Raw genomic sequence first — 27413 nt, 5'->3', positions numbered from 1 at the left:
ACTCCTGTATCAAACCCCTAACATATGTCTGAGCTACTGAAGTCCTCAAATCGTGGTTTCAAGACTTCAAGGTGCAGAGAATCCTCCAGTAAGTGACCTATGCCCCACACTGCAGAGGAAGGCAAAAACCTCCCAGGGCCTCTGCCAATCTGCCCTGGAGGAAAATTCCTTCCTGATCTCAGATATGGTGATCAGCTAAACTCTGAGCATGTGGGCAAGACTCGCCAGCCAGACACCCTGGTAAGAATTCTCTGTAGTAACTTAGATCCCACCCCATCTAACATCCCATCACAGGCCATTTCGACTATTTACCGCTAATTGACAAAGATCAATTAATTGCCAAAATTAGGCTATCCCATCATACCATCCACTCCATAAACTTACCAAGATTAGTCTTGAAGTCAGATATGTCTTTTGCTCCCACTGCTGCCCTTGGAAGGCTGTTCCAGAACTTCACTCCTCTGAGGGTTGAAACCTTCGTCTAACTTCAAGTCTAAACTTCCTGATGGCCAGTTTATATCCATTAGTTCTTGTGTTCACACTGATACTGAGCTTAAATAATTTCTCACTCTCCCTGATATTTATTCCTCTGATATATTTATAGAGAGCAATCATATCTCCCCAGCCCTCTTTTGGTTAGGCTAAACATGCCAAGCTCTTTAAGTCTCCTTTCATAAGACAGGTTTTCCATTCCTTGGACCATCCTAGTAGCCCTTCTGCGCACCTGTTCCAGTTTGAATTCATCCTTCTTAAACATGGGAGACCAGAACTGCACACAGTATTCCAGATGAGGACTCACCAGTGCTTTGTATAACGGTACTAACACCTCCTTATCTCTTCTGGAAATACCTCACCTGATGCATCCCAAGACCACATTAGCTTTCTTCATGGCCATATCACACTGGCGGCTCAGTCATCCTGTGATCAATCAATACTCCGAGGTTCTTCTCCTCCTCTGTTACTTTCAACTGATTCGTCCCCAACTTATAATAAAAATTCTTGTTATTAATCCCTAAATGTATGACCTTGCACTTTTCACTATTAAATTTCATCCTATTACTATTACTCCAGTTTACAAGGTCATCCTGGTCCTTCTCTGTATTGGCAATACCTCCCAGCTTTGTGTCATCCAAAAACTTTATTAGCACATTCTCACCTATTATCCTGGTATTTACACTACCCTTCCTCCTTATGTCCATTCTCCTACCCACGGCTGTATCCTTTCTTACTTCCCACCTAAATCCTGTAAATCCAAGAAACACAAACCAAAGCACACCACCACCACCCACAGCAAAACAAACCCCCAACGAGCACCAAAACACTGCCAGAACACCACACACTCCTTTCACTAGCCTGTCTGTTCCTCTGCCTGCCTCTTAATCTTCCCCCCAAACTTCCCTTGCAAACTCCCACTCAAACGCCCCTGTTTATAGCTCTGTTTGCTGGCTCCCGTGCCGCTGCAGCTGTCTTTATACACTCACAGAACACTAGGGTTTAGCCAGCTAACCCTGGAACACTGAGAACTGGAAATTCTCATCCAAGAAGCACTTTAACCCTTCCCCCCAAACTGGTGATTTTACTGGTACTACTTTTAATATCCCTCTGCCTATAAACGTAGGCTCCTTTAGTACCAAGCCCACTGCTGAGACCTTAGAGAGTGAGAAAAACAAGAAATCCATTTTAGAAATCTCTAAAAATTATTCAGAATAGTATTTCCAATTTAAAATTATAGCCCCCCCAATAATATTTTTAAAAAGTTGTAATCACCTGAAAACAAGATTCTCAATCTGCAGTGCAACTAAGGGCAGGAGAGACAAAGAGACTTACAGCCTCCTTTTTGCCTGCCCTGCATAGAATTGTACCTGCTGTGTTTTCAGACTATAGTCCCTCCAGGTCAGGAACATGGTATTTGGTAGAACTCTTTAGTGGAGCTATAAAAAAAATGTTATAAACCTCAAACAAACAAGACTCCTTGGAATAATATTTGTACATCTTTCATTTATGTTGTTTGACTTTGTTTACAATTCAGATGTTCCATACAAACTACAAATGAGGGGGTAAATTCACATATTATGTAAATCAATGTTGTTTCTTAGAAATCAAAGCAATTATGATTTTTCATACTAGTGGAAGGATTTTGCTCTGGAAACATAATTGTAAAAATGACTATTACATTCAAAAACTGCAGCATATGTAGAAAAATGAATCCAATAAAAATCTTTGTCCTTTGTAAAAATTATGAATAACAAATCTATTTTTAATACTCATCTTTCCCCTGCTTCTGTGGTGGAAGGGTCAGGCAAAGAGAAATGTGGTTTATGTTTAATTCCTCTAGACTAATTTTCACTCCAGAAAATCAAATCACAATTGTGCTTCTGACCTGTTTAGTACTTCACTGAAGTGCTTGAATCACTAATTGTTGCTATATATTTGTGTTACACAGAAATAAAGCATCTACCCAGTTGTCCTTTTACGCCTCAGCTCAGAACTGGTGTATAATTTTATTAGTCCATTTCTTAGGGCTGCTTCCTCCACTTCAGTAGCTAAGTTGTGTGTCTAAGGTCTACCATTCCATTTTATTTCCACCTCACCTCTTACTCCTTTTGAACATACTGCTTGATTTCTTTGATTTCTCCTACATCTAGAGTACAATTTTTTTTCTCTTTTTTCAATGGCATTTCAAGAAACTGTTGATACTTTTCTACAGCTCAGTTTTGATCAATGGCATACGGAACTCCTGTGAGCATCACTGCTAAATGTATTCTGCTTTTTGAGAAAATTCCCTATTCCAAAGGCTCTTGATGTATATGCATGATATAGATCAGTTTAATATTTAATTGGCACATGTTCATTAGTCATGCTTTCTGGCTTTTTTACATAATTTTCTCTTTGTGCTTAGTCATCAGATAACAATTCACTTTGCTCCCTTCATAACCTGAAATGACTTCCTGGGGTTCCTATCCATTCACTGTCCAGAGCTGAACTGATTTCAGTTTTATATTGGTTACTTAGGACTTCGCAACTCATCTGTGGTAGAATTTTCTCATGTTCAAGTTGCTGATTTCACCAATGCAAAGATATCTTCCTACATTCTTTGCTCCTCTTCTTCCTGATTATAAGTCACCAACCTGCTTTCACACCTATATTTACATTAATAGATTCACAGATTTTAAGGGCAGAAGGGATCAGTAGGTCATCTAATCTGACCTCTTGTATAATATAGACTATAGATTTTACCGAGTTTCCCCTGCATCAAGCCCAGTAACTTGTGTTTGGCTACTGAAGAACTAGATGATGGGTGTGTATGAAAATATCAAAACTCTTTTTGATACAGTTTTTCCACTTTTTTGGATCAGGTTGGACTGAAGAATGATTTGCCCAGATTGATCTTTTATGTTGTAGAAGTCACCCATGAATGGTAATGATAGTCTACCTGAAGATTGATTACCCAAGTTGTCAAAAATTGGGTGGGCTGTTACCTCCTCAGTGGAGGTAAGTAGCTTCAAAGTAGCAGCCATTCTCTGCTTTAGCTCTTGGAAAGCTACGGTATCCTGCAAAAGAGAAGTGGCTGAAGAAATCCCCGCATTCCTGTCTGGTGATGTTTACCACATCAATTTCAGGATCTAATTCTGGGAATTCCTGAATGACTACTTGCTCTTCATCATCTGAAAATGATTCTTGGTGAATTGCCAGAGATTTTTCACTTTGACTGGTTAATAATATTGGATCACTGATCGTGGTGGGGTCATCAGCAAACTTAATCAGTGATGATTTTATGTCTCCTTCCATTGATAAAAATGTTAAATAATTCATAGCCAAGAACCAAACCCTGAAGGCCACCACTGGAAAAAGACCCACTTGATTATGGTCCCCTGTTAATAGTTACATTTGGAGACCTATCAGCCAGTTTTTAATCCATTTAATGTGTGCCATGTTAGTTTTATATTATTCTAGTTTTTAATCAAAATGTTATGTGGTACTAAGTCAAATGCCTTGCAGAAGTTTAAATATATTATGTCAATATTACCTTTATCAACCAAACTTGTAATCTAATAAAAAAATCAAGTTAGATCGAGAGGCTCTATTTTCCATAAACCTCTGTTGAGTTGCCTTAATTATATTATCTTCCTTTAGTTCTTTACTGAGTCTTGTAACAGCTGCTCCATTATTTTGATCAATGTCAGGCTGACAGGCTTGTAATTACTGGGTCATCCAGTTTACCCGTTTTAAAACCTGGCACATTAGCTTTCGTCCAGTCTTCTGGAACTTCCCGAGTGCTCCAAGACTTACTGAAATATCTAGCTGGGCAACTGGGTGGCATCATTGCTGGAGGCAAAAATTTTGTTCCTTCACTTTTCTGCTCTTCTTCATAGAAACAGCTTCACTGGAACAGTGTTACTAGAAGACACTTCCCTTTTCCCAGAGTCAATATTTCCTGGATCCAACATGGAAAACTTTTCTGTCAGTATTGAAGATAAACACAGCTATATTAAGACTAAAATATCAAATATATTTACAACTATGAAATCTATTCTATATAAAACTATTTAAAACTCACATAGTAACCATGGGTCACTACCCTATAGAAGGGATTCAGGTTCTTTCTGGAGTAGTTGCTGGTTCATCATAGCTGGTAGTTGGAAGGAACCAAGGCAGTTGAAATGCTCTCTCCCTTACCCCTTTTATAGCTATACTGCTAGAATAACTTGGAACAGTTAGGGGAGATGTAGAAGGACATGTGCAGGCTTCGATACGTTCTGCTAACTTAAGTTCCACTGTTTGAGCTGCATGCAGCTGGTGCATCTGAAGAAGGGAAATATGCAGAGGCCACTATAAGAAGAACTGAAATGTTTCTGCAAAACATTTTCATTTCAGTGAACTGGCATTTCCCAATGAAAAGCCATTTGGTCAAAAAATTACCAGCTAACACTATTTATGACAGTGGTGTTGCACAGATATCACTGATGGCATAACTAGGCTTCCAGAATCTCTATTACTGGTGCTGATACAGAAGAACAAAAGAACCTACTTAACTCTCAGATCCCAGGTTGATTTTGTATGGCTCAATGTTAGAAAAACAAACCCTTTAATTTATAAATTGACCAACACGTGCTATTTTCAGTCTCTTGTAACTTTCAAAGACGCAACTTTCAGGATGAAATTTTCCAGACCTGGTCTTTCCTTTAAGATGAATATTTACAGAGCAATGAATTATTGCCTCATTCATCTTTGTAACGGTGCATAGTGAGGATCTTGATAAGGCACCCTTCACTCATTCACTTTGCTTATTGTATGTGTTTAAAAAATGACTTGATAATTCTGTCTGGTGTTTAAAGATACTATAAATAGTATATTTGTATCTGAGGTTATAGAAAAGTGTATGAGATTATATTGTATTTTTAAAATAATTTTGTGATCATGTAATTAAAATTCATTTACAATTACTATGCACAAAAGATCCAATTTAAGGTTGTGCATGCAACCATTATATTTCTATTTCTTGACTTTTGAGTACTTAATCATACTCCTTAAAATTTTTCTAGCATAGTTTTTGATTGATAGCAATCATTAAGGTGAAATCTGGACCCACTGAAGTCAATGAGATTTCATCTTAAGAGAAAAACGAAACTCGACAATGTCATTTTAGGTGGGTGAGGTAATAATGCTTTTTAGTCACTTTTCAGAGTAATATCACATTAAATTGTAAATGATAAAATTATCTGCAAAAGTCACTGACATCTGTAAGGGACAGGGGTCCTCTCAAGTTCCATCCACACCCTGCTTCAAGTCCTTATATTTTCTTTCTCTTTCCCACCCCCTACCCCATTGGATGTCCAAGGGGGTTCCTGGAACAAACAAACAAAAGAGAAGTCCTCTCTCAGAGTCCATAGGAAAATAAAGAGAGGTAAGGATGACCTAGATCTCAGGCAGTCTTCTTGGGTCAGCCCTTTGGGCTTAGTAAAATGGGGTCTACTTCCAGCCCCTCCTCATGGGGCATACTGCTCTGAGCTTGGGTTTTGCAGCGTCAGGAGAGGTGAGGTTTGCTGCTATCTCTCTCTCAGTGAACTTGTGTCGGCTGTCTGAAGTGGAACAGTCCTCTTCCCGTTCTCCGCCCCTTTCTGTGGCAGGTTTTCCCTTTAGGCTCCCATCCCCACTATCCCAGGCAGAACAAGCCTTGCAGGTGCACCGTGTTTGCGCTGAGCAAACATAAAGGAGCTCATTAGTGTCCTCTCCACCAGTGAGAGGGCATGCCTTAAACTGGACAGGCCATCCTGGGGTGGTTTGTCACCATTCCCAATCTCCTGTGAAAATAAATCAGTGTTAGCATGCTTCTTTTCTGCCCAGTGTAGTATTCTGAAACTGCAGGGTTGTAGTGCAGGGTACCATCCCCTTATGCATGGCTTTGTGTCTTTCATGGTGTGAATTCAGCAGAGAGGAGTGTGATCTGTGACCAGGAAGAACGGGCTACTCAACAGGTAATACCTAAGGGAATCCATAGCCTATTTAATTACTAATGCCTCCTTTTCAATAACTGAGTAAATCTTTTCTCTAGGAAAGAGCTTCCTACTCAGGTAGAGGAATGGGTGTTTTCTCCCAAAGTCTTGTGAGAGTACGGTGCCAAGTTGGATGTCCGAGGCATCTATCTGCAGTATGAACTCCTGGAAAAAATTAGGGCTGAGAAGCACCTGCACCCAGCATAGTCGTGTTTTCAGTTCATTAAAAGCACCTTCATTTTCTCATCCCACTAGATCTTCTTAGAGTTGTGACACAATGTTAGGGCATGTACCTTGTTGACCACTAGTTTCATCAGGCTGCCTCTTATGCAGTACCCCACACAGGTTCCTTCACCTATGGCTAACTTACACTTTGCAGGGTTGGCTGTAAGTTCCACATCCTGCAGGGCTTTCAATATTGCCTTTAAGTGCTATAGGTAGTCTTCCCAGGGAGAACTATGGATGACAGTGTTGTCTATGTAGGCCGCAGCATATTCATGGTGGGGGCTAAGGATCCTATTCACAAGCTGTTGGAAAGTAATGGCAGCTCTGTGGAGGTAAAGAAGTATAGCCTTGAATAGGGGATGTGCCCAAAAGGGGTGGAGAAAGCTGTTTTCTCTTGTAAAAAAAGAGATAAAAGGACCAGCAAATACTCGTTTGTTAAGGTTAGAGTGCTCAGGTGTTTTGCAGGTCCCAGTCACTCTAGTAACTCATCTATCCATGGCATTGGGTAGGCATAGAATTTTGGGATGGCATTAAGCTTTCTAAAGTTGATGCAGAACCAAACAGAATCATCTGGTTTGGGAACAAGAACTATGGGGCTTCTCCATTCTCTTTTGGATTCCAGAATTACCCTCATATCCAGCATTGACCACATTTCTCCTCAGGCTGTATTTCACATCCAACGTGGCAACGGCCTAGTGCTCTCCCTGACCAGCTGGCCCAGGGTAGTCTCCAGATCTTGTTGGATCAACTATATTCTCTCTGAGTGGGTAGAGAATAACACTGCAAAGTCCTTGAAGAATTGGAGGAGTGGCTTCCCTTGTGCAGGGTAGAGTCCTCCCTGGTATACTATTGTTGGTTCTTGGCTGCTGGATACTTGGAGTCCTAAATCAGGTTCTGGCAGAGAGGTTGTTATCATCAAGACCTCCTGCGTCTTCTAAGGCTTGAGAAGATTCATATAATACATCTTGGTTCCTTTTCTCCTCTCTGGTAGTCCTATTTCATAGTCCACTGGCCCGATCTACCTCACCACTTCAAACAGATCCTGCCATCAGACTTGGCTGAGGGTAGTAGCAGCAGGCCACAGGATGAAAGTCTAGTTCTGCCTCTCAATTATAATTTCTTTCCTGAGTGTGTTGAACCATTCTCAAATTTTCTCTATGTTTCTGAGTTGTTCCCTTAATTGCAAGATATATTGGGTCGTGCTTAAGAACCTTACATCTTGTTCCTCCCAACCTATGCATAGCAAGTCCAACATTTCCCCTGGTTGATGACCATAAAGCAATTCTAACAGAGAGAACCCCATAGAGGCTTGCAGACCCTCCCTTATGGCAAACAGGAGAAGCCGGTCCAATTGTTTGGGGTTGTCACTGACAAAGCTTTTCAGCATTTTATTAAATTGCTTAATCTGTGAGTAGTATGCCAAAAGTATCAGGGACATGGCCTTCAGAAGGGAGAACAGTTCACTCATCACCTTGGAAGGGAAGTTGGTCCCTTGATCTTCTAATATTTCACAGGGAAGTCCCACATATTAGAAGAGCTTCAAGAGTTCCAGAGCTATCACTGTAGCTTTCACTCAATGCAGAGGAACTACCCCCAGGTACCTGGCTGCATAGTTAAGGATCACTAATACATATTGATGCCATGAGGCAGTTTTTTCTAGGGGGTCTGACAATTTCCACATTGATTCTTTCAAAGCATGTCTTGATCAAGGGAAGAGGGACCAAGGGTGACATAGGGGCTGCTTTGATGCTGGCTAGCTGACATTCTGGGCAGGAGGAATAGTATTCCCTTACCTCAGTATGCACACCTAGCCAGTAGAACTGGCTAATACTTGAGACAATGTCTTTTTCCTTCCCAGGTGTCTAGCACATGGGATATGGTTTGCAAGTAGTAACTTCACCCTGTGGTACCTGTGTAGCACCAGCAACTGGGCCCTCATCACCTCCATTTGTTGATCCTTTTCAATTTGATACAAGCGTTCCTTGAGCACAAAATGTGTGTACTGTTCACCCTGCTGAGGCTCTATTACCACACTTTTTATAGTTGTTCATATATATGGCTCAGTATAGGGTTGTTCTTCTGTTCTTGCATGAAATTCCTGCTCTGTAGGATTGTTTCCAGGTCCCGACTAATTACCTCTTCTTTCCCCGAGAGTGTTGGCAGCTGTGTATCTGGCTGTAGCCTGGATCCTCACCTGCTATCTATGCTTATGCCCTAATGACTTGCCAGAAAAAGGGCCAGTCTTGGTCTATGATTATGGAGTAGGTCAATTTTCAGCTAAGGCTACTGTTACCACTGCAGTATGGGCTCCCATTGTCAGTTGTAGTTGCTGGCTGGAACCACTGTCTGACTACAACTAGAGTCCAAGAGTCCTTCTCTTGGACCACCACCAGGACCATCAGCTTAGGGGGAGTCTTTTTTCCATGCCAGGGTTTCTGCCATCCAACCCTGGGCAAACTTGCATTCCATAAGAGGACATTTCCCCTTTGTGTGTCCAGTCTGCCCACAGCATGTTAACGGGCTGGCACTACCAGCATCTTTCCTAGGTGAGGATGGGCCTGATTATGGGATGGCAGCTGGATTCTGGTCTGTGTTCTGCTCCTGTTGTCTGAGGTGCCTGGCAGTCAATCTTTGCACCCTATCCAGGGTCTTGCCCCCTGGGAGTAGCTCTCAGTTCTAAACCGTTGATGGAGGGTTTTCTTAGAAATATTCAAGTAATCCAAAATGTTGGACTTTACTTGTTTGTAGTCTTTTGTCCTCTCTAAGTCCAGCTATGATAGGGTCGCCTGGACCAGACTTGTAAAGTATGGGGCCAGGATCAAAACCCACTGTCCTGGGGACCACTGGGCTGCTAGTGTCACCCTCTCAAATATAACTCAAATATAGGAAGGCTTCAGGGTCATCGTCCGGACCCATCTCAATTAGCTTTACTGATATTGGCAGAGGAATCCCCTTGGCAGAGGAATCTCCTTGGCAGACACATGACCTCCTGGGACTTCCAGAGGGCATAGGGCTGGTACTATCTGTTGCATCATCTCCTTTTGAAATGCCTGCTGCTGGGCCATCAGTTTCTTCAGCAGCTGTTGTTGTGGTCTGAACTTGTTTCTGGGTAGTCCACTGCTGCAGCAATTTGCTGTTGGAATTGCTGTTGCTGAGCAGCTTGCTGCTGCTGTATCTCTGCTAACCACTTACACCATTGCTCTGGTTCCAGCTTGCATGGAGCATCTGAACTGTATTCCCTCTAATGCTTTTTTTTTCTTAACCCCTTGTATCAGATGTAGTTATGTCTGCATTCTCCACCATTTGTGGCAGGCAGCATTCCCTTCAAGTCCCATCCACACCCTGCTTCAGGTCCTTATACTGTCTTTCTCCCCGCCCCACCGCCCAGGCAGATGCCCAAGGAGATTCTTGGAGCAAACAAACAAAAGAAAAGTCCTCTCCCTCTTTTCTTCCCTTATGAGACAGCCGAGTCCGTAGGGAAACAGAGAGAAGTAAGGGTGACCTGGATCTCAGGCAGCCTTCCTGGGTCAGCCCTTTGGTCTGAGTCTAAATGGTCTATCTCAAGCCCCTCCTCATGGGGTATACTGCTCTGAGGCAGAGGGCTTGGCTATACTTGCAAGTTAGACCTCATTAAAGCAGCCCCGGGAGCCCTAACTCCTGAAGTGTCCACATTGGCAAGGCACTTAGAGCAGCTGGACTCTGCAGCTGGAGCACTCCTGGTAATTCACCTCCATGAGAAGCATAAAAGGGTGTCTGCTGCTGTCTGAACTTACAAACATCCATGCTGACATACTCTCTGCCCCCGAAAACACACTGTCTCTCCCCCCACATACACAAAACACACTCCCTGTCACACTCCACCCTCTTACCCCTCATTTGAAAAGCAAGTTGCAGTAACTTGCACACTGGGATAGTTACCACAATGCACTGCTCTTTGTGGTGATGCAAGAGCTGAAAATGTGGCCACACCAGTGCACTTGCAGCCGACAGTGTAAACACACAGCAGTGTTTTCTCTGCTGCGGTTTAACTCCTAGCGCTCTATATTTGCAAGTGTAGCCAAGCCCTTAGTGTTGCAGCTGCTGGAGTGGTGAGGTTTGTTGCTGTCTCCCTCTCAGCAAGCCTACATCAGCTGAGCTGGAGCAGCCCTCTTCCTGTGGCAGGCATAGGTGCTGGAACTAGAAGTGCTAGGTGGGTAGGGGAGGGTCAGGGGTGCTGCCACACCTCCTGTCTTGAAGTGGTTTCCATTATATACAGGGTTTAAGTTTGGTTCAATGGCTCTCAGCACCCCGAGTACAAAAATTGTTTCAACACCCCTGGTGGTGGGTTTTCCCTTTTAAGCTTCCCTCCCTCCAGGTAGAATGAGCCTTGCACATGCACCTCTCTGCTGTTCAACTGACTCAGAGGACCTTGTTAATTTCTGTGAGGCCATGCCCCTTCACACAGTCTGATAACTTCTTGCCAGCAGGTACTTCTAGTATTTTGACATTTCATGACCAAAATGGATTTTCAAACTGCTCTAGAGTATATTCAGGAATCAATTTTGTAAAATCAGTAACTGGCTGTGTCTTGGTTACAACATATGTTAGCTATAAATAAGTCTCAAGTGAGTTCTTTTTTGGTATGTTTCACACACTTATCTAGCTTCTAGCTTGTCAATTTTAATAAATATTTTCCGGCATAATCAATACATTATGCAAATGTTCTGTTCTGAGCAGTGTTTCAGAGATCATTTCTTAAATGTTTCTTAAGACTGCCTTGATTTCTTTTACCTGAGATTCCTATGGAGCCTTTGTACCTATTTGAGAAGTAGTTTGCATCTCACAAGTAAATTAAGATATATGTATTGCTTTTATTCATCACAGTCCAAAGTTCATAGCTCCCTTTTTCCACAGAAAGAGAGAATCTATGGATTAACATCTTACTGCCTTTTGAAGATTTCTGAAGAAGGCTAAGCAGGGAGTATGACGGGATCCCTGGGGTTCAGCCTGGGACTGTGAGACCGCTGTGCCTCCTTAATATTCGAGTCTGGGCTGTCTCTCACAATGCTTTGCTAGTGATAAACAGCAAACCCCATGCACACACTGTTATCACTCAGCACAACTGCATGTGGAGCCCCACACCCAGCTAGATTGCATGAATGCTTCCAGAGCCACTTATGAATCACACAGAAAAAGCCACCAGCCAAATCTGCCCCGCTCCCAGCACTGTACCTCAGGAATATACCATCAAGATGAGCAGTGCAAATTTATTAATTGGTTCACCAATTCATCAATGGAAAGTGAATATACACTAGCCTTTGCAAACCTGAGCAGATTTACCACAAGCTTCAGGCAAACCCACTGGTAAAGGTAAGCAGTAAAAGAAGTTTATTGACTAAAAAGATAGATTTTAAGTGATATTAAGTGATAGGCAAAAAATCAGAGTTAGGGCTGGTCTACACTATGGGGGGAAATCGATCTAAGATACGCAACCTCAGCTACGTGAATAACGTAGCTGAAGTCGAAGTATCTTAGATTGAATTATCTACTATCCTCACGGCGCGGGATCGACGTCCGTGGCTCCCCCTGTTGACTCCACAACCGCCGTTCGGGTTGGTGGAGTTCTGAGATTGATAGGAGCTTGTTCGGGGATTGATATATCACGTCTAGATGAAATGCGATATATCAATCCCAGAGAAATCGATTGCTACCCGCCGATACGGCAGGTAGTGAAGATGTAGCCTTAGTTCCCAAAAGAAAAAAGAAACACGCAGTCTAAACTCTCAATCCTATTAGACTGAGCAACATCTAGATCAGGCAGTTTTTCTCATGCCACTGGATATTACAGTCTTTAATATACAGGTTTGTCCCTTAAACCTTGGCCAGTCTCCTCTGTTGGAGTCTTCAGTCTTCTGAGTCTCTTTGTTGCTTGCAGCATAGGTGGGGGCAGGAGAAAGATCAAGCATGAGCCTCCTGTATTCTGTTTTATACCTTCAGTCCATGTGCTTGGAGAACACAAGTCCAGGCATGTCCGGGAGTGCATTGTTGAGTCCCCAGGCAAGGCTGAACAATTCCCCTGGTGTGTCCATATGCAGGTGAGTCATTGAATTGTATCTCCCTTGCTGGACAATGACTGTTGATGGTGCTTTGACACCCCACCAGGGCGCTGGTTACTCTCCTTGCTGTTGTCTCTGGGGATTCTGTGGCCTGCGTTGTGCAGGCGGTCAGACTAGATGATCGTAATGGTCTGTTCTGACCTTAAATTCTATGAGCTAATATCTGGCTGATTCTCCAATGTACAGCATGTTTTAGTGACAACCATACAACACAATCTCATAACTTCATACACACTAAAGATGACTTTCAGCTGATCATAAGCTTTTCCCTGATATCTCATATGGCATGCTTTATACGCAATATCACAATTATATATAGATGAAAAATGTGGGAGTTACAAGATGCTCCCCCAAGGTATAGTATGTCACAGGGAGGTTCAGTAGTTTTAGCACTATGCAGGTTAAAATGAACAGTAAGTCATAGGTACATAGGTTCCAGCCAAAACAAGCATCTTCCCATTGTTGTTGCTGTGTTTGAATCAGAGAGTAAAGTTCAGCTGAGTGTCTGAAATTTCTGATGCTTCACAAGAATAGAAAGTTCCCTGCTCAAGCTTGAGTTAGTTTAAGAGATGTGAAACCATGGAAAGCACTCTGAGCTAGGAAGTGCTCTTTCTTTCTCTCTGTCTTTAAGAGAAAAATACACACAGTAACCTTTAAAAGAATCCTAAACTATTTATATACCTTAAATAACACCAGTTTTAGAAGTGGTGAGGCCTTTTCTCTGTATGTCATGCCATGCCATCTAATTTTCTATTATTACCTCTCATTTGTGTTCTGTTGGTGATGTTCACCTATGTAAAGATCTCTAAAACTGGTAACAAAAACTCTCTCGCTAAATATATTACAATCTCATAATTTCTACATATATTTGCAAAATCATGCATTCATGTGGTTCAGAAACAAAACATCTTGGTAATAATTAAAAATATCATCCTATAAGTTGTATAATGCCTTTCATCCCAAAGCACTTCATATATTATATAGTGTATATCAAGTATTACTTCACCCACTAGGGAAATGCAACATTTTGGAGTGGAAGAGATTCTTGTAGTTTTGCTGCCATTGGGTGAAATCACAATGTTCAGTACAGACATTGAAAAAGTATACATTATTCCTATTGGGAAGGTGGTCTATTGACTGCATCTTTAAACTAGTAAGGATACAGATTAAACAATATTGAAAGGACCATGCATCAACCATGTAGAGAGGAATGGGAAGTGCTAATGTACCTTTGCTATCGCAAGTTAGTGTAAAGCTTTTTTTTTTTAATTTAAATGCACCCACCATTTCAATATTTAGAAGTATGTTACCTTTCAGATAAGATGCAAAACTGAGGTCCTGACCATCTATTGTCATTAACAATCCTATGGTACTTTTTGTAAGACTAAGGTATTAGCTCCAGTGTCTTACACAACTTCCAACTTGTTTTCTTTAAACATGGCCTCTCCTCCTGTACAGCTTCATCTGGAGTACAGTATTCTTAACTTCCTACCCTAAACTGTTGTGCAGTGTTGCTCTGCTTTCCTATGAAAGAGAGCTAAGATTTTAAAAACTGTCCTCTTTTGTATCCTATTCAAAAGTGGTAAGTATCCAACTGCTCCCATTGACCTCAACTCTTATCCTTACTTGTTCAATACATAACCAACAGACCACCATCATGAACAGGAAGAAGCCAAAAGAAGTTTTTCTGATGGTGTATTGAACATTACAAATTATTCCAGTGGAATGGTACATCAGAAGTAAGGATAATTGCTTCTCTCACTGTAAAATGTTTGTGGAACACAGTGAAGCTGTTACAATATTTGATAGTCTAAAAATTCAAGGCAACCCAAAGTAGTTATGGACAAAGAGGTTAACAGCAGTAAAACAGAAAAAAACAACCCTAGACATGTCAGTCTAAGTGCAAATAGTGAAAGCCAATATAAATATCACCTTTACAGAGTTACTAACAAAGTTGAAGACATTTCATCTACCCTTATTATCAATGAAGCCAGAGTAGGCACCTGAGACTGAATGCAAAAGTTTCTGATGGAACAAACCTAAATATCCCTGTATATCCTGTATCAGAGGGGTAGCCATGTTAGTTTGGATCTGTAAAAGCAGCAGAGTCCTGTGGCACCTTATAGACTAACAGATGTATTGGAGCATGCGCTTTCGTGGGTGAATACCCACTTTGTTGGATGCATGTCACATGCATTCGACGAAGTGGGTATCCATCCATGAAAGCGCATGCTCCAATTTGTCTGTTAGTCTACAAGGTGCCACAGGACTCTTTGCTGCCTGTATATCCTGTGAATCAACTATTTAAAAAGTAAAACTCAGCCACCACCGCACCTCTATTGATCTCTGATGACTCACTGGTATTATCTCCTCATACATTTCTCCAAGGATTATTAAGCCACATCATTTCTGAAGTCCTACTGGTAATTCAAAGGTACACATAAAAACATGGCCACAAGAAATCAAATAAAAAATATAGTTTTTTTTTTTACCATTTTATCACCAAGATAGTTTGTCTCAGTATCCAAAAATAAATAAATAAATAAATAAATAAATAAATAAATGAATGCACAAATATCAGAATGCTGAAACTTAGGAGCATTGTATTCTAATCCAGTATTGCTCCATGTGAAAGGAGGCTGTGATGGAGTATACAAATCCTGCACTGGAAAGCAAGGGATTAAGGAACAGCTTTAGGCCCAGGCAGCCCCATCCAGCCCCACTTGCAAAGCCTGCACAAGCTGGAGGCAGGGCTTTAAAAAGGGGAGCAGAGCAGTTCAGAGGCAGGTGGTAGAAGGCAGCTGATTGCTGCTCTGAGAGGAAAGTACTGCCTAGGAACTCACTGCCTGATGCCTGACACTACAAACCTGTGCAAACCCACAAAGAAGAGGTACATGACTGAATGCGCATATCGAAGACTTGATTGGAGTGACTTACTCTGGGAAGCTAAAGGAGACTGTGGAAGGAAGTGACTGTAGGGGGGGAAAGGGGGGCGCAGCGGCTTAGCACCGCAAGGTGTCAAGTGTAACTGCCCACCATTGGGCCTTAGACGACAGCCTGCTGGAGATGGTGGTCCTGGGCTCTGCTACCTGCTCCAGAAGGATGTTATGACTGCAACAGCCTCCAGCTAGGGTGAGGGGCCAACTGGAAAAGACTTCGACTGTTCACGGGCTCAGTCCCCAAAAATCCCTGTGCTAAAGGGGAAAACTGGAAACCACTGGGGTGGAGGTGCTGAAGGATGAGACTGTGTTTTAAGAGGACGATGACTTGACAATCCTTGCCTGATCTGTCAATGATTGTGCATCTTATATAGAGCCATATTGGGAAGAGAGACTTCCCCTAACTGGATAATTCCATGCATACCAGGAATTACTTTTTCTGGCTCAAAGTTATTGCAGAAGTGCAAATATTTTGCCTTTGTACCACATTTCAACAAATGTCATCTAAGTTCTCCCAGGTGAGAGTAACTTGAATATCTGTGGTCTTCATGTCTGCAAATTACTCAATTTGATTACAGTCCAAGAGTGAATTATTGCCTTATTCCACATAATGTGGGAAGACTGGTTACTTACCTGACAGCAGGGGTCTCAAACATGCAGTCTGCAGAGCCCTTCCCTGCCGCCTCCCAAGCTCCCTGTGCCCCCCTCCAGTTATTTCCTGTCACCGCCAAACTCCCCTCACCCCCGCCGCCTCCAAGTTATTTTCTGTGGATGCTAAGCTCCCCGCACACTGCTCCTCAATGTTTGGGGCCACGTCTCTCCCCCTGCCCCGCCTTCCGCCCCCACGCACCTCTCTCCAAGTGTCCCCTGGCACCCACTTGCTGCCCCCTTACTGCCCTGGAGCTGCAGCTCATGCTGACTCCACTCCCTCTGCTGACTTCCGGCATCACCTGCTGCCGCAGGGTCCTAGTGCCCCCTCCACTAGGGCCAGGGCAGGCTGCCCTTCCGCCCTAGTCCTGAGCCTCTTCAATGCCCTAAACCCCTCATCCTCAGCCCCACAGTCCTCATCCTTGCACCCCCTCCTATCCCCAAACTCCATCCCAGAACCTGCACCCCTCACCATCTCCTGCACCACACCCCCTGCCCCAGCCTGGAGCCTGCATCCAGCACCCAAACTCCATCCCAGAGTCTGCACCCCAGGCCCCCTCCCCCACTCAAACTCCCTCCCAGAGCCTTAGGCAGGTGGGGGTGGAGTTTGGGGGGGGCAGTTTCTGAGCACCACCAAAATTCTACAAACCTGCCACCCTTGGAAGAGGCAGAGCAGGGGTGGACTGGTGGTGCAGCCCAGTGGAAGGGGGGGGGGAGGCTTTAACAGAAGTAAATATAACTAAGTGCGTGTTTTGTCCTTTGAGTGAGGTGCATTACTGAGTGTATATCTTTTCTTAAAACTGCTTGGAAATGACTTAGTCGAAAAAAAGAACACTCATGGAAGAAAAGAGTTTTCCAAGACAAATGGGAGAATTTATATTTTTTCACAGAGAGAAAAGATAAAATTCAATGCCTTATTTGTCAGCAAATGATTGCTGTTCTCAGGGAGCATAACATGCATCGGCACTACAACATGATGCACCATGAAAAATATGATGCATTCACCGGAAAAATCCGAGTGGAAAAAGTTCAGCAAATTAAAGTAGCATTTGCCAAGCAAAGAAATTTCTTTTCAGGGATTAACAAGTCTAGCGAAGATTCAGTAAGAGCAAGTTTTGTGATAAGCGAAATGATAGCTAAATTATCGCGACCTTTTACAGAAGGCTTATTCGTAAAAGAATGTCTTATGAAGGCCAGCGAAATTTTATGTCCTGATAATGAAAAAGTTTTTGAAGGCATAAGCTTGTCTGCCAATACAGTTGCCTGCAGGATAATGGATTTAGCTGATAACGTGCAAAAATAATTGATTCAAATGGCAAAAGACTTCAAAGCATTTTCAATTGCTCTTGATGAGAGTACAGATGTATCAGATACCGCACAGTGTGCAGGATACCACAATGGGACATGACATATTTCAAGGACTGGAAGAGTGCATTGAAAAAACTACGCTGCCATGGAACAAACATGTATCTTTGGCTACGGACGGTGTGCCATCAATGTGCTCTGAAAATGTTGGTGCGGTTGGATTATTGAAGATTAAATTGAACAGCCTCAATATACCAGGAATTAGCTTCACCAGTATGCATTGTATTTTGCACCAAGAAGCCTTGTGCAGTAAAAGTCTACAAATGAAGGAAGTTATGGATGTAGTTGTTAAAACTGTTAATTTTATACGTGCACGAGGGCTGAATCACAGACAGTTCACTTCTTTTCCAGCAAGTATGGACAGTGAATATGGGGAACTTCTGTATCACACTCAAGTTAGATGGCTGAGTCGTGGAAATGGTTTGAAGTGTTTTTTTGCACTTAGAGAGGAGACTGATTCCTTCATGAAAATGAAAAACAAGGAGGTTCCACAGCTTGCTGATTCCACTTTTATTTGCAACCTTGCTTTTCTTACAGATGTAACTGATCACCTGAATGTACTGAACTTGAAACTTCAGGGTAGAAAACAGGTGATAACACAGATGTATGACAGTGTTAAGTCATTCAAAGTCAAGCTTTCTTTGTGGGGGAATCAGCTGACTGCTGGCAATTTGGTCCATTTCTCGACTCCGAATTCCTCAGGAAAAGTTGAACGCAAATCCTTGAAAGAATATGCAGAGATCATTTCGAACTTACACAGTTTGATGTGCGGTTTAAAGATTTCAAGGCACTTGAACCACATTTTCAACTTTTTTCCACACCATCTGCTGTTGAAATTGACAATGTTGCAGAGGAAATACAGATGGAGTTAGTGGAGCTTCAGTGTGACACCATTTTGAAGCAGAAGAATACAGATGTTGGAATTCCAGAATTCTACAGGTTTCTTTAACAAGAAAGATTTCCCATGTTATTCTCTGCTTCCGCAAGGATAATGGCAATGTTTGGAAGTACACATATATGTGAACAGTTTTTCTCTTCCAGGAAGATTAAACAAATCTGTGTAAAGGTCAAGGCTCGCTGATGAACATTTGAAAGCAACACTGAGATTGGTTTCATCTCAGGATATCAAACCTAATATTGATGCTCTGGTTGATGCAAAACACTGCCAGCAAAGTGGCCAAAAATGAAATTACTGTCAAAATTAGCACTGACTTTTCACATTACAGTTAAAGAAGTTAATAACAAAGTTAATAAATTGACTTTTAATAGCATACTGTATTTTAATACTATACTACTATATCACTCATCATTTTTTTTCTACCTACCTTCAGGCGCTTCCCACTGCCAAGCCGCCAAACAGCTGTTGGTGGCGCTTAGCACTTTCCAGAAGGAAGGGGGGAGGAATGGGGAGCCGCGTGCTCAGGGGAGGAGGTGGATAAGAGATGGGGCAGGGCCTCATGGAAGGGGTGGAGTAGGGGCGGGGCCGGGGGCAGCGAGGAGGTGTGTGTCAGTGATGTGGCCCTCAGGCCAATGCATTAGTCCTCATATGACCCTCGTGGTCGTTTGAGTTTGAGACCCCTGCCTTACAATAACTGCGGGTTTTTTAGGTATTTTGTCTATGTTGATCCCACTTATGGTGCACATGGGCCAGTTTTTCTTAGAGCAACACCTAAGTCCTGCATGTCCACATGCCCCCACACTCAAGGGCATAAAGGGCACCACAGCCCCAAGTGCCTCACTAATTCACAATCCCAGTAAAGATGGACTCCGACTATGGAATACGGATTGTGAGAGTCTCAGAGAAAAAACAATGCAAAGAATAGGAGTTAAGTAATCATTCTTTCTTCTTCAGGTCTTTATCTGTATAGATCCCATTTATGGTGACTAGCTAGCAGTTCCCAGATTAATACGTGGAAGAAATGAGTGATCCTAGCTGCAGCTAGTTAAATAAGATGGCAGAACTGCTCTCCCAAATTTGGCATCTGATGTAGTCACCAAATCCAGGCTGTAACGTTTGGTAAAGGTATGGTTTGGTTCAGATCCAAGTGACTGCCCTGCAGATCTTTAGTATAAGCATTTTCTTAGGCAAGCAGAAGAGTTTCCTTTCGCTCTAGCTCGGTGGGCCCTAATACCTGAGGAAAGGGGATCTCTGTTTGTTGGTAACAGATTGTACTGCACTTAATGATCTACATGAATAATCTCTGGGAAGAGATGACCTGACCTCCCAGTCTTCTGCAATGCCACAAATAAACACAATGATTTCCTAAATGATTTTCCCCTGACTAAATAATAAATAAGAGCTTTGGAAATATGCAAAATATGGAGCATAGTGTATTCTGGTTTTGACTGTGGTTTGGCGAAGAGAATGGGGAAGTTGATGGTTTCATTTAAGTGAAAATCAGATACCATCTAAGTGAGGAACTTAGAATGGGGTCTCAGCACCACCTTATCCCTGCAGAAGAAAACATACGGAGGATCTGTGATTAGTGCTGTAGTATGAAGAAAGGCTGAGACATAAGCCCTTGTATCAGAGGCCTGGTATGAGGCCTGAGTTAAAGGCAGTCGTCAAAACTTTACTGATATAAAGCAAAGATAAGCTGTAAGCAAAAGGCAAGCCCTGCTCACAGAATCTGACAAGAACAGGGCTATATTGCATAACACACATTCCTAAGAGGTGCTAAGCACAGAGCACTCATGCAAACGCATTCCAGAAGGATGGTACCAGAACACCTCTATAACAACACACTCCCCACAGGGAATAGGAACACGCTGACCCATGCTAAAGGTAAGGTCAGGATGACAGTGTAATGGATAAAGATATATAAGTAGATGGGTAGTAACCAGCTATGTCAGAGGGGCAATACATAACTTATCTGTATTAATGTATAAAATGGAGTCTCATAGGGAGTGTCTTTGTCTAGCCTAGGGAGGAACGGAAAGTCCCGCTGTTCACTGAGCTGGTCCATTATTACAGGCATACACAAATTAGTGATCTGGTAGAGTCTGCGGGATGCTAGTACTGTGCTTCGTCAACAATAAACCTGGCCTGCTGCCTTCGTTCCCTGACAAACCTTGTGGTCATTTTCTTGAGGTCTGCTTTGCTGTCTGTCTGCGCAGAGATGGGGCAGCACACAGGAAAAATTCACACATGCAGCCAAACATCTAACCACAAGTGCTTGAATCTAGTTTATTCTCCTGGCTAAGGTGATAGCTATCAGCAAAGTGAGATGGGGAAGAGAGCACTTGGGTAAGGGTTCGAAGAGGAGTTCCATAAGGCTCATAGGAACTATACAAATTCTCAGGACAGCAACGCTCCTAAATGGGAGATAAGCACGAACCAGACTTTTTAGAAAAAGTCCTTTGAAAGAACTGTTTGTATTTCTCTGGGAATCCCACAAGATTGTAACCTGGGTGCCCTTCTGATGGTGATATCTGTTGTTATGGAAGAGGGTGCTGTATCTGAAGTACCCAGGGCTGCTTGGAATGAAGTCTTGGTCACTAGTTATCTCTCCAAGCGAGGCAAAGAATTGGCCCTGTTAGCCTGTCCAGGATGATCAGGTCTCCAGGATAATGGTTTGGCAAAGTAAAGTGGACTCTGACTCTTAACATTTCTTTGATATTTCTTTTTCCAAGGAAGAGGAACAATTTTATGAGTTGCCCTTAGAGGGGAACTCAGTGCCTTGAAGTGGTGAAGGCAGTCCTGGGCTTTGGAACTAAACTCCTAGCCAGTGCTGAATTCTGTTTGGAGGATCAAGGATGGCTGAGTAAAAGGGTTGCAGACTCCTTTTCAGTACCAGTAACAGGAATCTTCAAGGCAAATTCCCAATTTACACGGATGCTGAACGAGTGGGGTCTTTGAGAGGAGAGTTCTTTTCAGAGTTGAAAGAACTTTTTTCTGAATCTGATACACCCCACATAGATCACTCCAGCAGGCAGAACTTTAGTGAAGTAATAATGGAGCAGAAAGTACTGGTGGAGAAGGGCTATCAGAGAGTACAATGGTCACACACAAGGCCCGAAGGGAATAAGATGGCTAAATACCTGAATAGAGAACCCTGCGTACTGGGGAGCCAGAGATTAAATATGCTGTTCCTGCTCCCTGGCTATGGAAGTCACAAAAGAAAAATAATTGTGGGCTCTTGGGCCCCTTACTGGCCATTGTCTCAAGTATCTAGCTTTCCCTGGTTTTGGAGTGGTGTTTGGAATGGATGGGTGGGGACTCAAGTTGAGGAGTTTATAGGGAGATGGCATCTTCCAGCAAGAGTTGGAGACATTAGCCCAGATGCCTTGGAGCCTTTTTTCTCTGAGCTGAGGGAAGGCTTCTTTTTGGTCTTCTGCTCTTTCCTGTAGCCTGCTGCTGGTGGAGTGGGGAGTAGTGATTGCCTGCCTTGGCACAGCATTATTGACTATGACCCCTTGCTAAGTCTGATAAGCAGAGGGCTATTCCCCACAGAACATACAAAGGTCCTAGTTCAAACATTCCAAGAGAAGAGGTGTACCTGTGGCAGAATTTTTGCCCCTATTTCTGCTTCTATGCCATAGAGTAGACACATGGCTGGGATGGGAGATGCTCGGTCCCCTGATTAAAAAAATCACTGAGGAGGATAGATAAAATTATCCAACAGATCTTCCCTTGACTAAAATTCTGCACAGGATAGCCCCCAAAGCCACATTTAATGATTTCTTCTTCTTGCTGTTTTGAGCAGGACATCTGGTGGAGCTTGCTGGCCACTGCTTGAGGAAGAGTGAAAACCATCAGAGTCTTCAACTCTTCAATGAGCTGGCCACGCCCATCTGCCCTGAGTGACAAGTGTGCTTCTGCTTATCAGCAAGCTGCAATGGGAGAAGACCCACTGCAGGATCTGTGGACTTTCTTTGTGCAGAAGAAAAATCTAGGCAGTGTGACAGTTTCTCGTGTAAAGTTGGTTCTTGTCTGATGAAGTCTTTTTTTTTTTCCCTTGGGAGAATGACTAGCATGTCCATTGCCATGTTCACCAACTTCAGGTACGATGGATGAACTGAACAATTTAAGCCTATGCTTACAGAACCCCATCCTGAAGACCTGACAATTTTCTTCACTGGTCTTCAAGGTAAGGGAATACCTACTCCAGTCTAAAACCTATTTGTGCAATAAAGCAACTGTCCTTTGGTCCTGCTGAAAGAGACGGAGGTTCATCACACCATAAGTACATCTCATTGGACATCTCTAACTCATCTCTGCCCCATTCCCCAGGTTTCCAAATTAAATTAGTTCAGCCTATCTATTGTGTGTTTTTTGTTGCCAGAAATATATATGGCCCAAATTATATGCCATATCTCTGTTAACATAAACCTAACATTCTCTGTAAGCAGATGAGTAAGATTTATGGCTGAGAGACCCATTATGTTTATCTTTGTTTATGGTTGAAGTAGATTGGAGTCCTGATATTATCCTGTTGCTGCTGTCTCCATACATGTTGATATTTGTGGCAGGTGTTATGTTGCCTAGCTGTACCTTGACTGCCTTCCTCTAGAGAATGGACTGAACATCTAACTGAGCTCATTGCATTTGTTTTTAAGTTGCTGAACAGAATAAGTGAGGTACCCAAAGATAAAGGCATGCATCTGTGGTCATAATTTTTCACTTCAGTGGCACTGGAGGACAAACACTAGGGGAAAACTTCAGAAGGCCACTTAAGCCAACTTCAGTGCTACCAGAGCAGGACCAAGGATCTTTCCCACATACTTAATAAAATGTAAAGTCCACTGTCTTCTATTCTATTCTATATAGTTCTTATACCATGCTCCTCATTGTGATATCTCATTTAGCTAGATCTCTACCGATCAAGGTACCAGGGCAGTCAAAAGGCCTCCAACCACATGATTTGACTTATCTTTTTCTATTTTCAGACTCTCCCTTACTTTTTTACTTTCTTTGGGAAGCTCAAACCAAATAGGGTTTTCTGTTTGCTTTCTATTGGAAGTATCATGTATTACCTACTTTGTTTTGGTTAGCTGACTCTATGGATGACTGGACAGTTCATGGGATGATATCACAAAAGATTTTAAGCTGTGTGGTTGTGATGAGAAGGAAGGTTAGTCAGGCTGTTCAACAATTTGGGTCTGATCCTCATTTACATACCCCATTCCTGCACTTGGGTGCAGGAAGGGGAAGTTAACTTTAAACCACCTTTACACTTCTTGTATACCGGTGTTTACTTGGTCCCTAGTGTAAGTTAGAGTAGATTCATGGTTTTATAGGGATATCTATCAATGAATCAATTTCAACTCTTAAAAGTGAATAGCAATAGTGCTTAATTGCAAAGCTATCATCTTACATAGTGTTTAAATAGGGATACGTTCAGCCCCTGAAATGGGGTCAAAGAGATGTTTAATGAGGTGTAAAAATTGGGATGAAATTCTAAGCACCAGTCTATTACTAGGAAGCTGCCCCATATCAATTAACTGCTTGAATAACGTTATATATAATCATATGTCATTTAAAGACTTTTCCTACTTTTTTCTTTCAAAGGCTTCTAATTGGAAAAACAAATGTAAACACACATATAATGAGAGCAAATCAGACAAACAGCATTGTAGTCTAGGAAATAATCTAGCATCTTACAAGTTACAAACTATCACAAAAATACAATTTATTCAAACCATTTCTGATGAACAGATGACTCTGTTATAATCAGAGACTGTTTCAGCTTATCTTCCTATAGTAAATGTTTTCTGCTTCTAGGTGATTGTGAATTTACTTTTTCTTACATCAGTGGATAAGAAAGCAATCAATGTAAATCCAAAGCCCCAGTGCCAACCTCCCAATTATTGTACATTTACTATGAGTGTATTTAAAACTTGCAGTAAAAAAATATGAAAATACATTGCTGGAATTCAGCCAAACTCCTGAACATCTCTATCAAACTTCCAGAGTCTGAAGCTCCATTGTTGGCAGAAGCTACACAATGAAGTAATATTTTACTGTTGTAATTTGTAGTCAGAGCTTGTCTACCTGGCATGGCAAAGAGCTCTTACAGGGTGTGATTTATAGAGTGCGCTAACATGCTGCGCTGTAAGGGAACATCTACAATACAATAAAAGACCCACAGCACAACCATGGCTGGTCCAGGTCAGATGACTTGGGCTCATGAGGATCAGGCTACAGGGCTAAAAATGGCAATGTAGACATTTGGGCTTGGGCTGATGTCTGAGCTCTGAAACCCCACAACAGGGAGTGGGTCTCAGAGTCTTGTACCCAGCTTCAGCCTAAACATCTACAATGCAATTTTTAGCCCACAGCCCGAGCCCCACTCACCGGACCCAGGCTCTGAGAGTCAGTGCTGTGGTTTTTTTATTGCAATGTAGACATCCCTAACTGCCCATGTAGACCCTGCTGATATGAACTAAAAGATACCTACGTTGCTTATGTTAATCCAAATTAGGTGCCCTTTTGTTCCTTTTAGCAGGGACTAAATAGAGCAGTTAGAGCATAGCACATTAGAGTGTGCCACAATACACACCCATCTAAAGCACTTTGCCAGCCATATAGACAAGCCCTCAGTGTGTGAAATGGAAATGCAAAATAAAAATAGAGGGAAAACTGGAAATGACCTCCAATCATAATTTTAAATCAGACAAAAGTTTGTAGGGATGGAACTGTCCATAGGCGTTGCTGGCTTAGGTCTCAATGCTGTTAGGTGCCGATCATTCTGACTCTGATTCAGTAAAGTGCAGAAGCCTGTGAGTAGTCTTAGGCCATGTCTACATCTAAAATTTTGCAGCGCTGGTTGTTACAGCTGTATTAGTACAGCTGTATAGGGCCAGCGCTGCAGAGTGGCCACACTTACAGCAACCAGCGCTGCAAGTGGTGTTAGATGTGGCCACACTGCAGCGCTGTTGGGCGGCTTCAAGGGAGGTTCGGGGAACGCGAGAGCAAACCGCGGCGAAGCTGGTCTCCTTTCCCGGTTTGCTCTCTCGTTCCCCGAACCCCCGAACAAGCAGGTCTCCTTCCCTGCGGTTTGCAGGGTGGTTCCGGGAAACGCGAGAGCAAACCGCGGCGAAGCTGGTCTCCTTTCCCGGTTTGCTCTCGCGTTCCCGGAACCCCCGAACAAGCAGGTCTCCTTCCCTGCGGTTTGCTGGGTGGTTCGGGGAACGCGAGAGCAAACCCGGGAAAGGAGACCAGCTTCGCCGCGGTTTGCTCTCGCGTTCCCCGAACAAACAGGTCTCCTTCCCTGCGGTTTGCAGGGTGGTTCCGGGAAATGCGAGAGCAAACCGCGGCGAAGCTGGTCTCCTTTCCCGGTTTGCTCTCGCGTTCCCGGAACCACCCAGCAAACCTCAGGGAAGGAGACCTGCTTGCTCGGGGTTCGGGGAACGCGAGAGCAAACCGCGGCGAAGCTGGTCTCCTTTCCCGGTTTGCTCTCGCGTTCCCGGAACCACCCAGCAAACCTCAGGGAAGGAGACCTGCTTGCTCGGGGTTCGGGGAACGCGAGAGCAAACCGCGGCGAAGCTGGTCTCCTTTCCCGGTTTGCTCTCGCGTTCCCGGAACCACCCAGCAAACCTCAGGGAAGGAGACCTGCCTGCTCGGGGTTCGGGGAACGCGAGAGCAAACCGGGGAAGGAGACCAGCTTGATTACCAGAGGCTTCCTCAGGTATGCTGGGATACCTGCTTATTCCACGGAGGTCAAGAAAAGCGCTGGTAAGTGTCTATATTTGATTACCAGCGCTGGATCACCAGCGCTGGATCCTCTACACCCGAGACAAAACGGGAGTACGGCCAGCGCTGCAAACAGGGAGTTGCAGCGCTGGTGGTGCCCTGCAGATGTGTACACCTCCTAAGTTGCAGCGCTGTAACTCCCTCACCAGCGCTGCAACTTTCTGATGTAGACAAGCCCTTAGAGTAAGCAAGTGCTGGAGTACTTTGTTGCATCAAGGCCAGAGTAATCAGCATCTTACAGGACTGAGCTGAACCCTTTAATCAAAATTGGTTGAAGCTGCACAATCTTATTAATCCACTGAGAGTGCATAAAATATTCACATAATACAGTATACATTGATTTGAATGGAGATTTATAGTGGAAAATTATTGTAGAAATGGCTGAACAGTGGGATATCACAAGTGCCCACTAGAGGTCACTTTTTCAACTCAATGGACAATAGATATAGTATTTTATAGGGAAAGCTCTAGCCTATATATGTTTTAATACTTCTTACACTTTATTTTGCCAATGTCATGCACTTTTAATTACACTGAACTGACACCTTTCTGTTTTTTAAAATACAGGGTCATGCGAACCTGTTGAACTAGTTGGACAATACTTTTTATTGCCTAAAACTTTATTAAATGCCCCACAACTTCAATAATGCAGAGTTAAGTAAGGTGGCCCGGCGATGCTTCATGGCATTCCAGAATGTGGAGAGTGGGTATAAAACCCTGAAGACCAGGAAATACAAAGTTAAGACACATGCTACCCCTGAAACAAACCTTAACTTTGTCCCCTGGAGCTGGCAATAGCTACTGACAGTGGGTAAGGGAGGAGGGCCAGAATAAGGATACTTGAAGAAACTCTAGGAGAATGTGCCATTATTTGTGTTGTACCCCACAGATTTGAATCCAGCGTTTATCTACATGCACTCCAGCAGCCTTCACTGCGTTAGGTGTATCTGTA

The 27413-nt window shown here is 43.0% G+C and overlaps 1 protein-coding gene across 25 annotated transcripts in view; it reads right to left on the bottom strand.

Annotated features, from left to right (window-relative positions):
• GPHN (gephyrin) overlaps positions 1-27413 on the bottom strand; it is a 596340-nt gene that overhangs the window by 278562 nt on the left and 290365 nt on the right. Inside the window, exon 1 of one of the 25 annotated variants that reach the window (XM_050953501.1) lies at positions 385-477. The exons of the other annotated variants lie outside the window; for them this stretch is intronic. The gene's annotated coding sequence lies outside the window, so the exon portion shown is untranslated. Of the gene's footprint in view, positions 1-384; positions 478-27413 lie in introns of those variants that run through there. 25 annotated transcript variants of the gene reach the window in all.

Source organism: Gopherus flavomarginatus, chromosome 5, assembly GCF_025201925.1.
Source record: "Gopherus flavomarginatus isolate rGopFla2 chromosome 5, rGopFla2.mat.asm, whole genome shotgun sequence".
In the NCBI taxonomy this organism is placed as follows: domain Eukaryota; kingdom Metazoa; phylum Chordata; order Testudines; family Testudinidae; genus Gopherus; species Gopherus flavomarginatus.
This window is presented reverse-complemented; position numbering and strand designations above follow the sequence as displayed.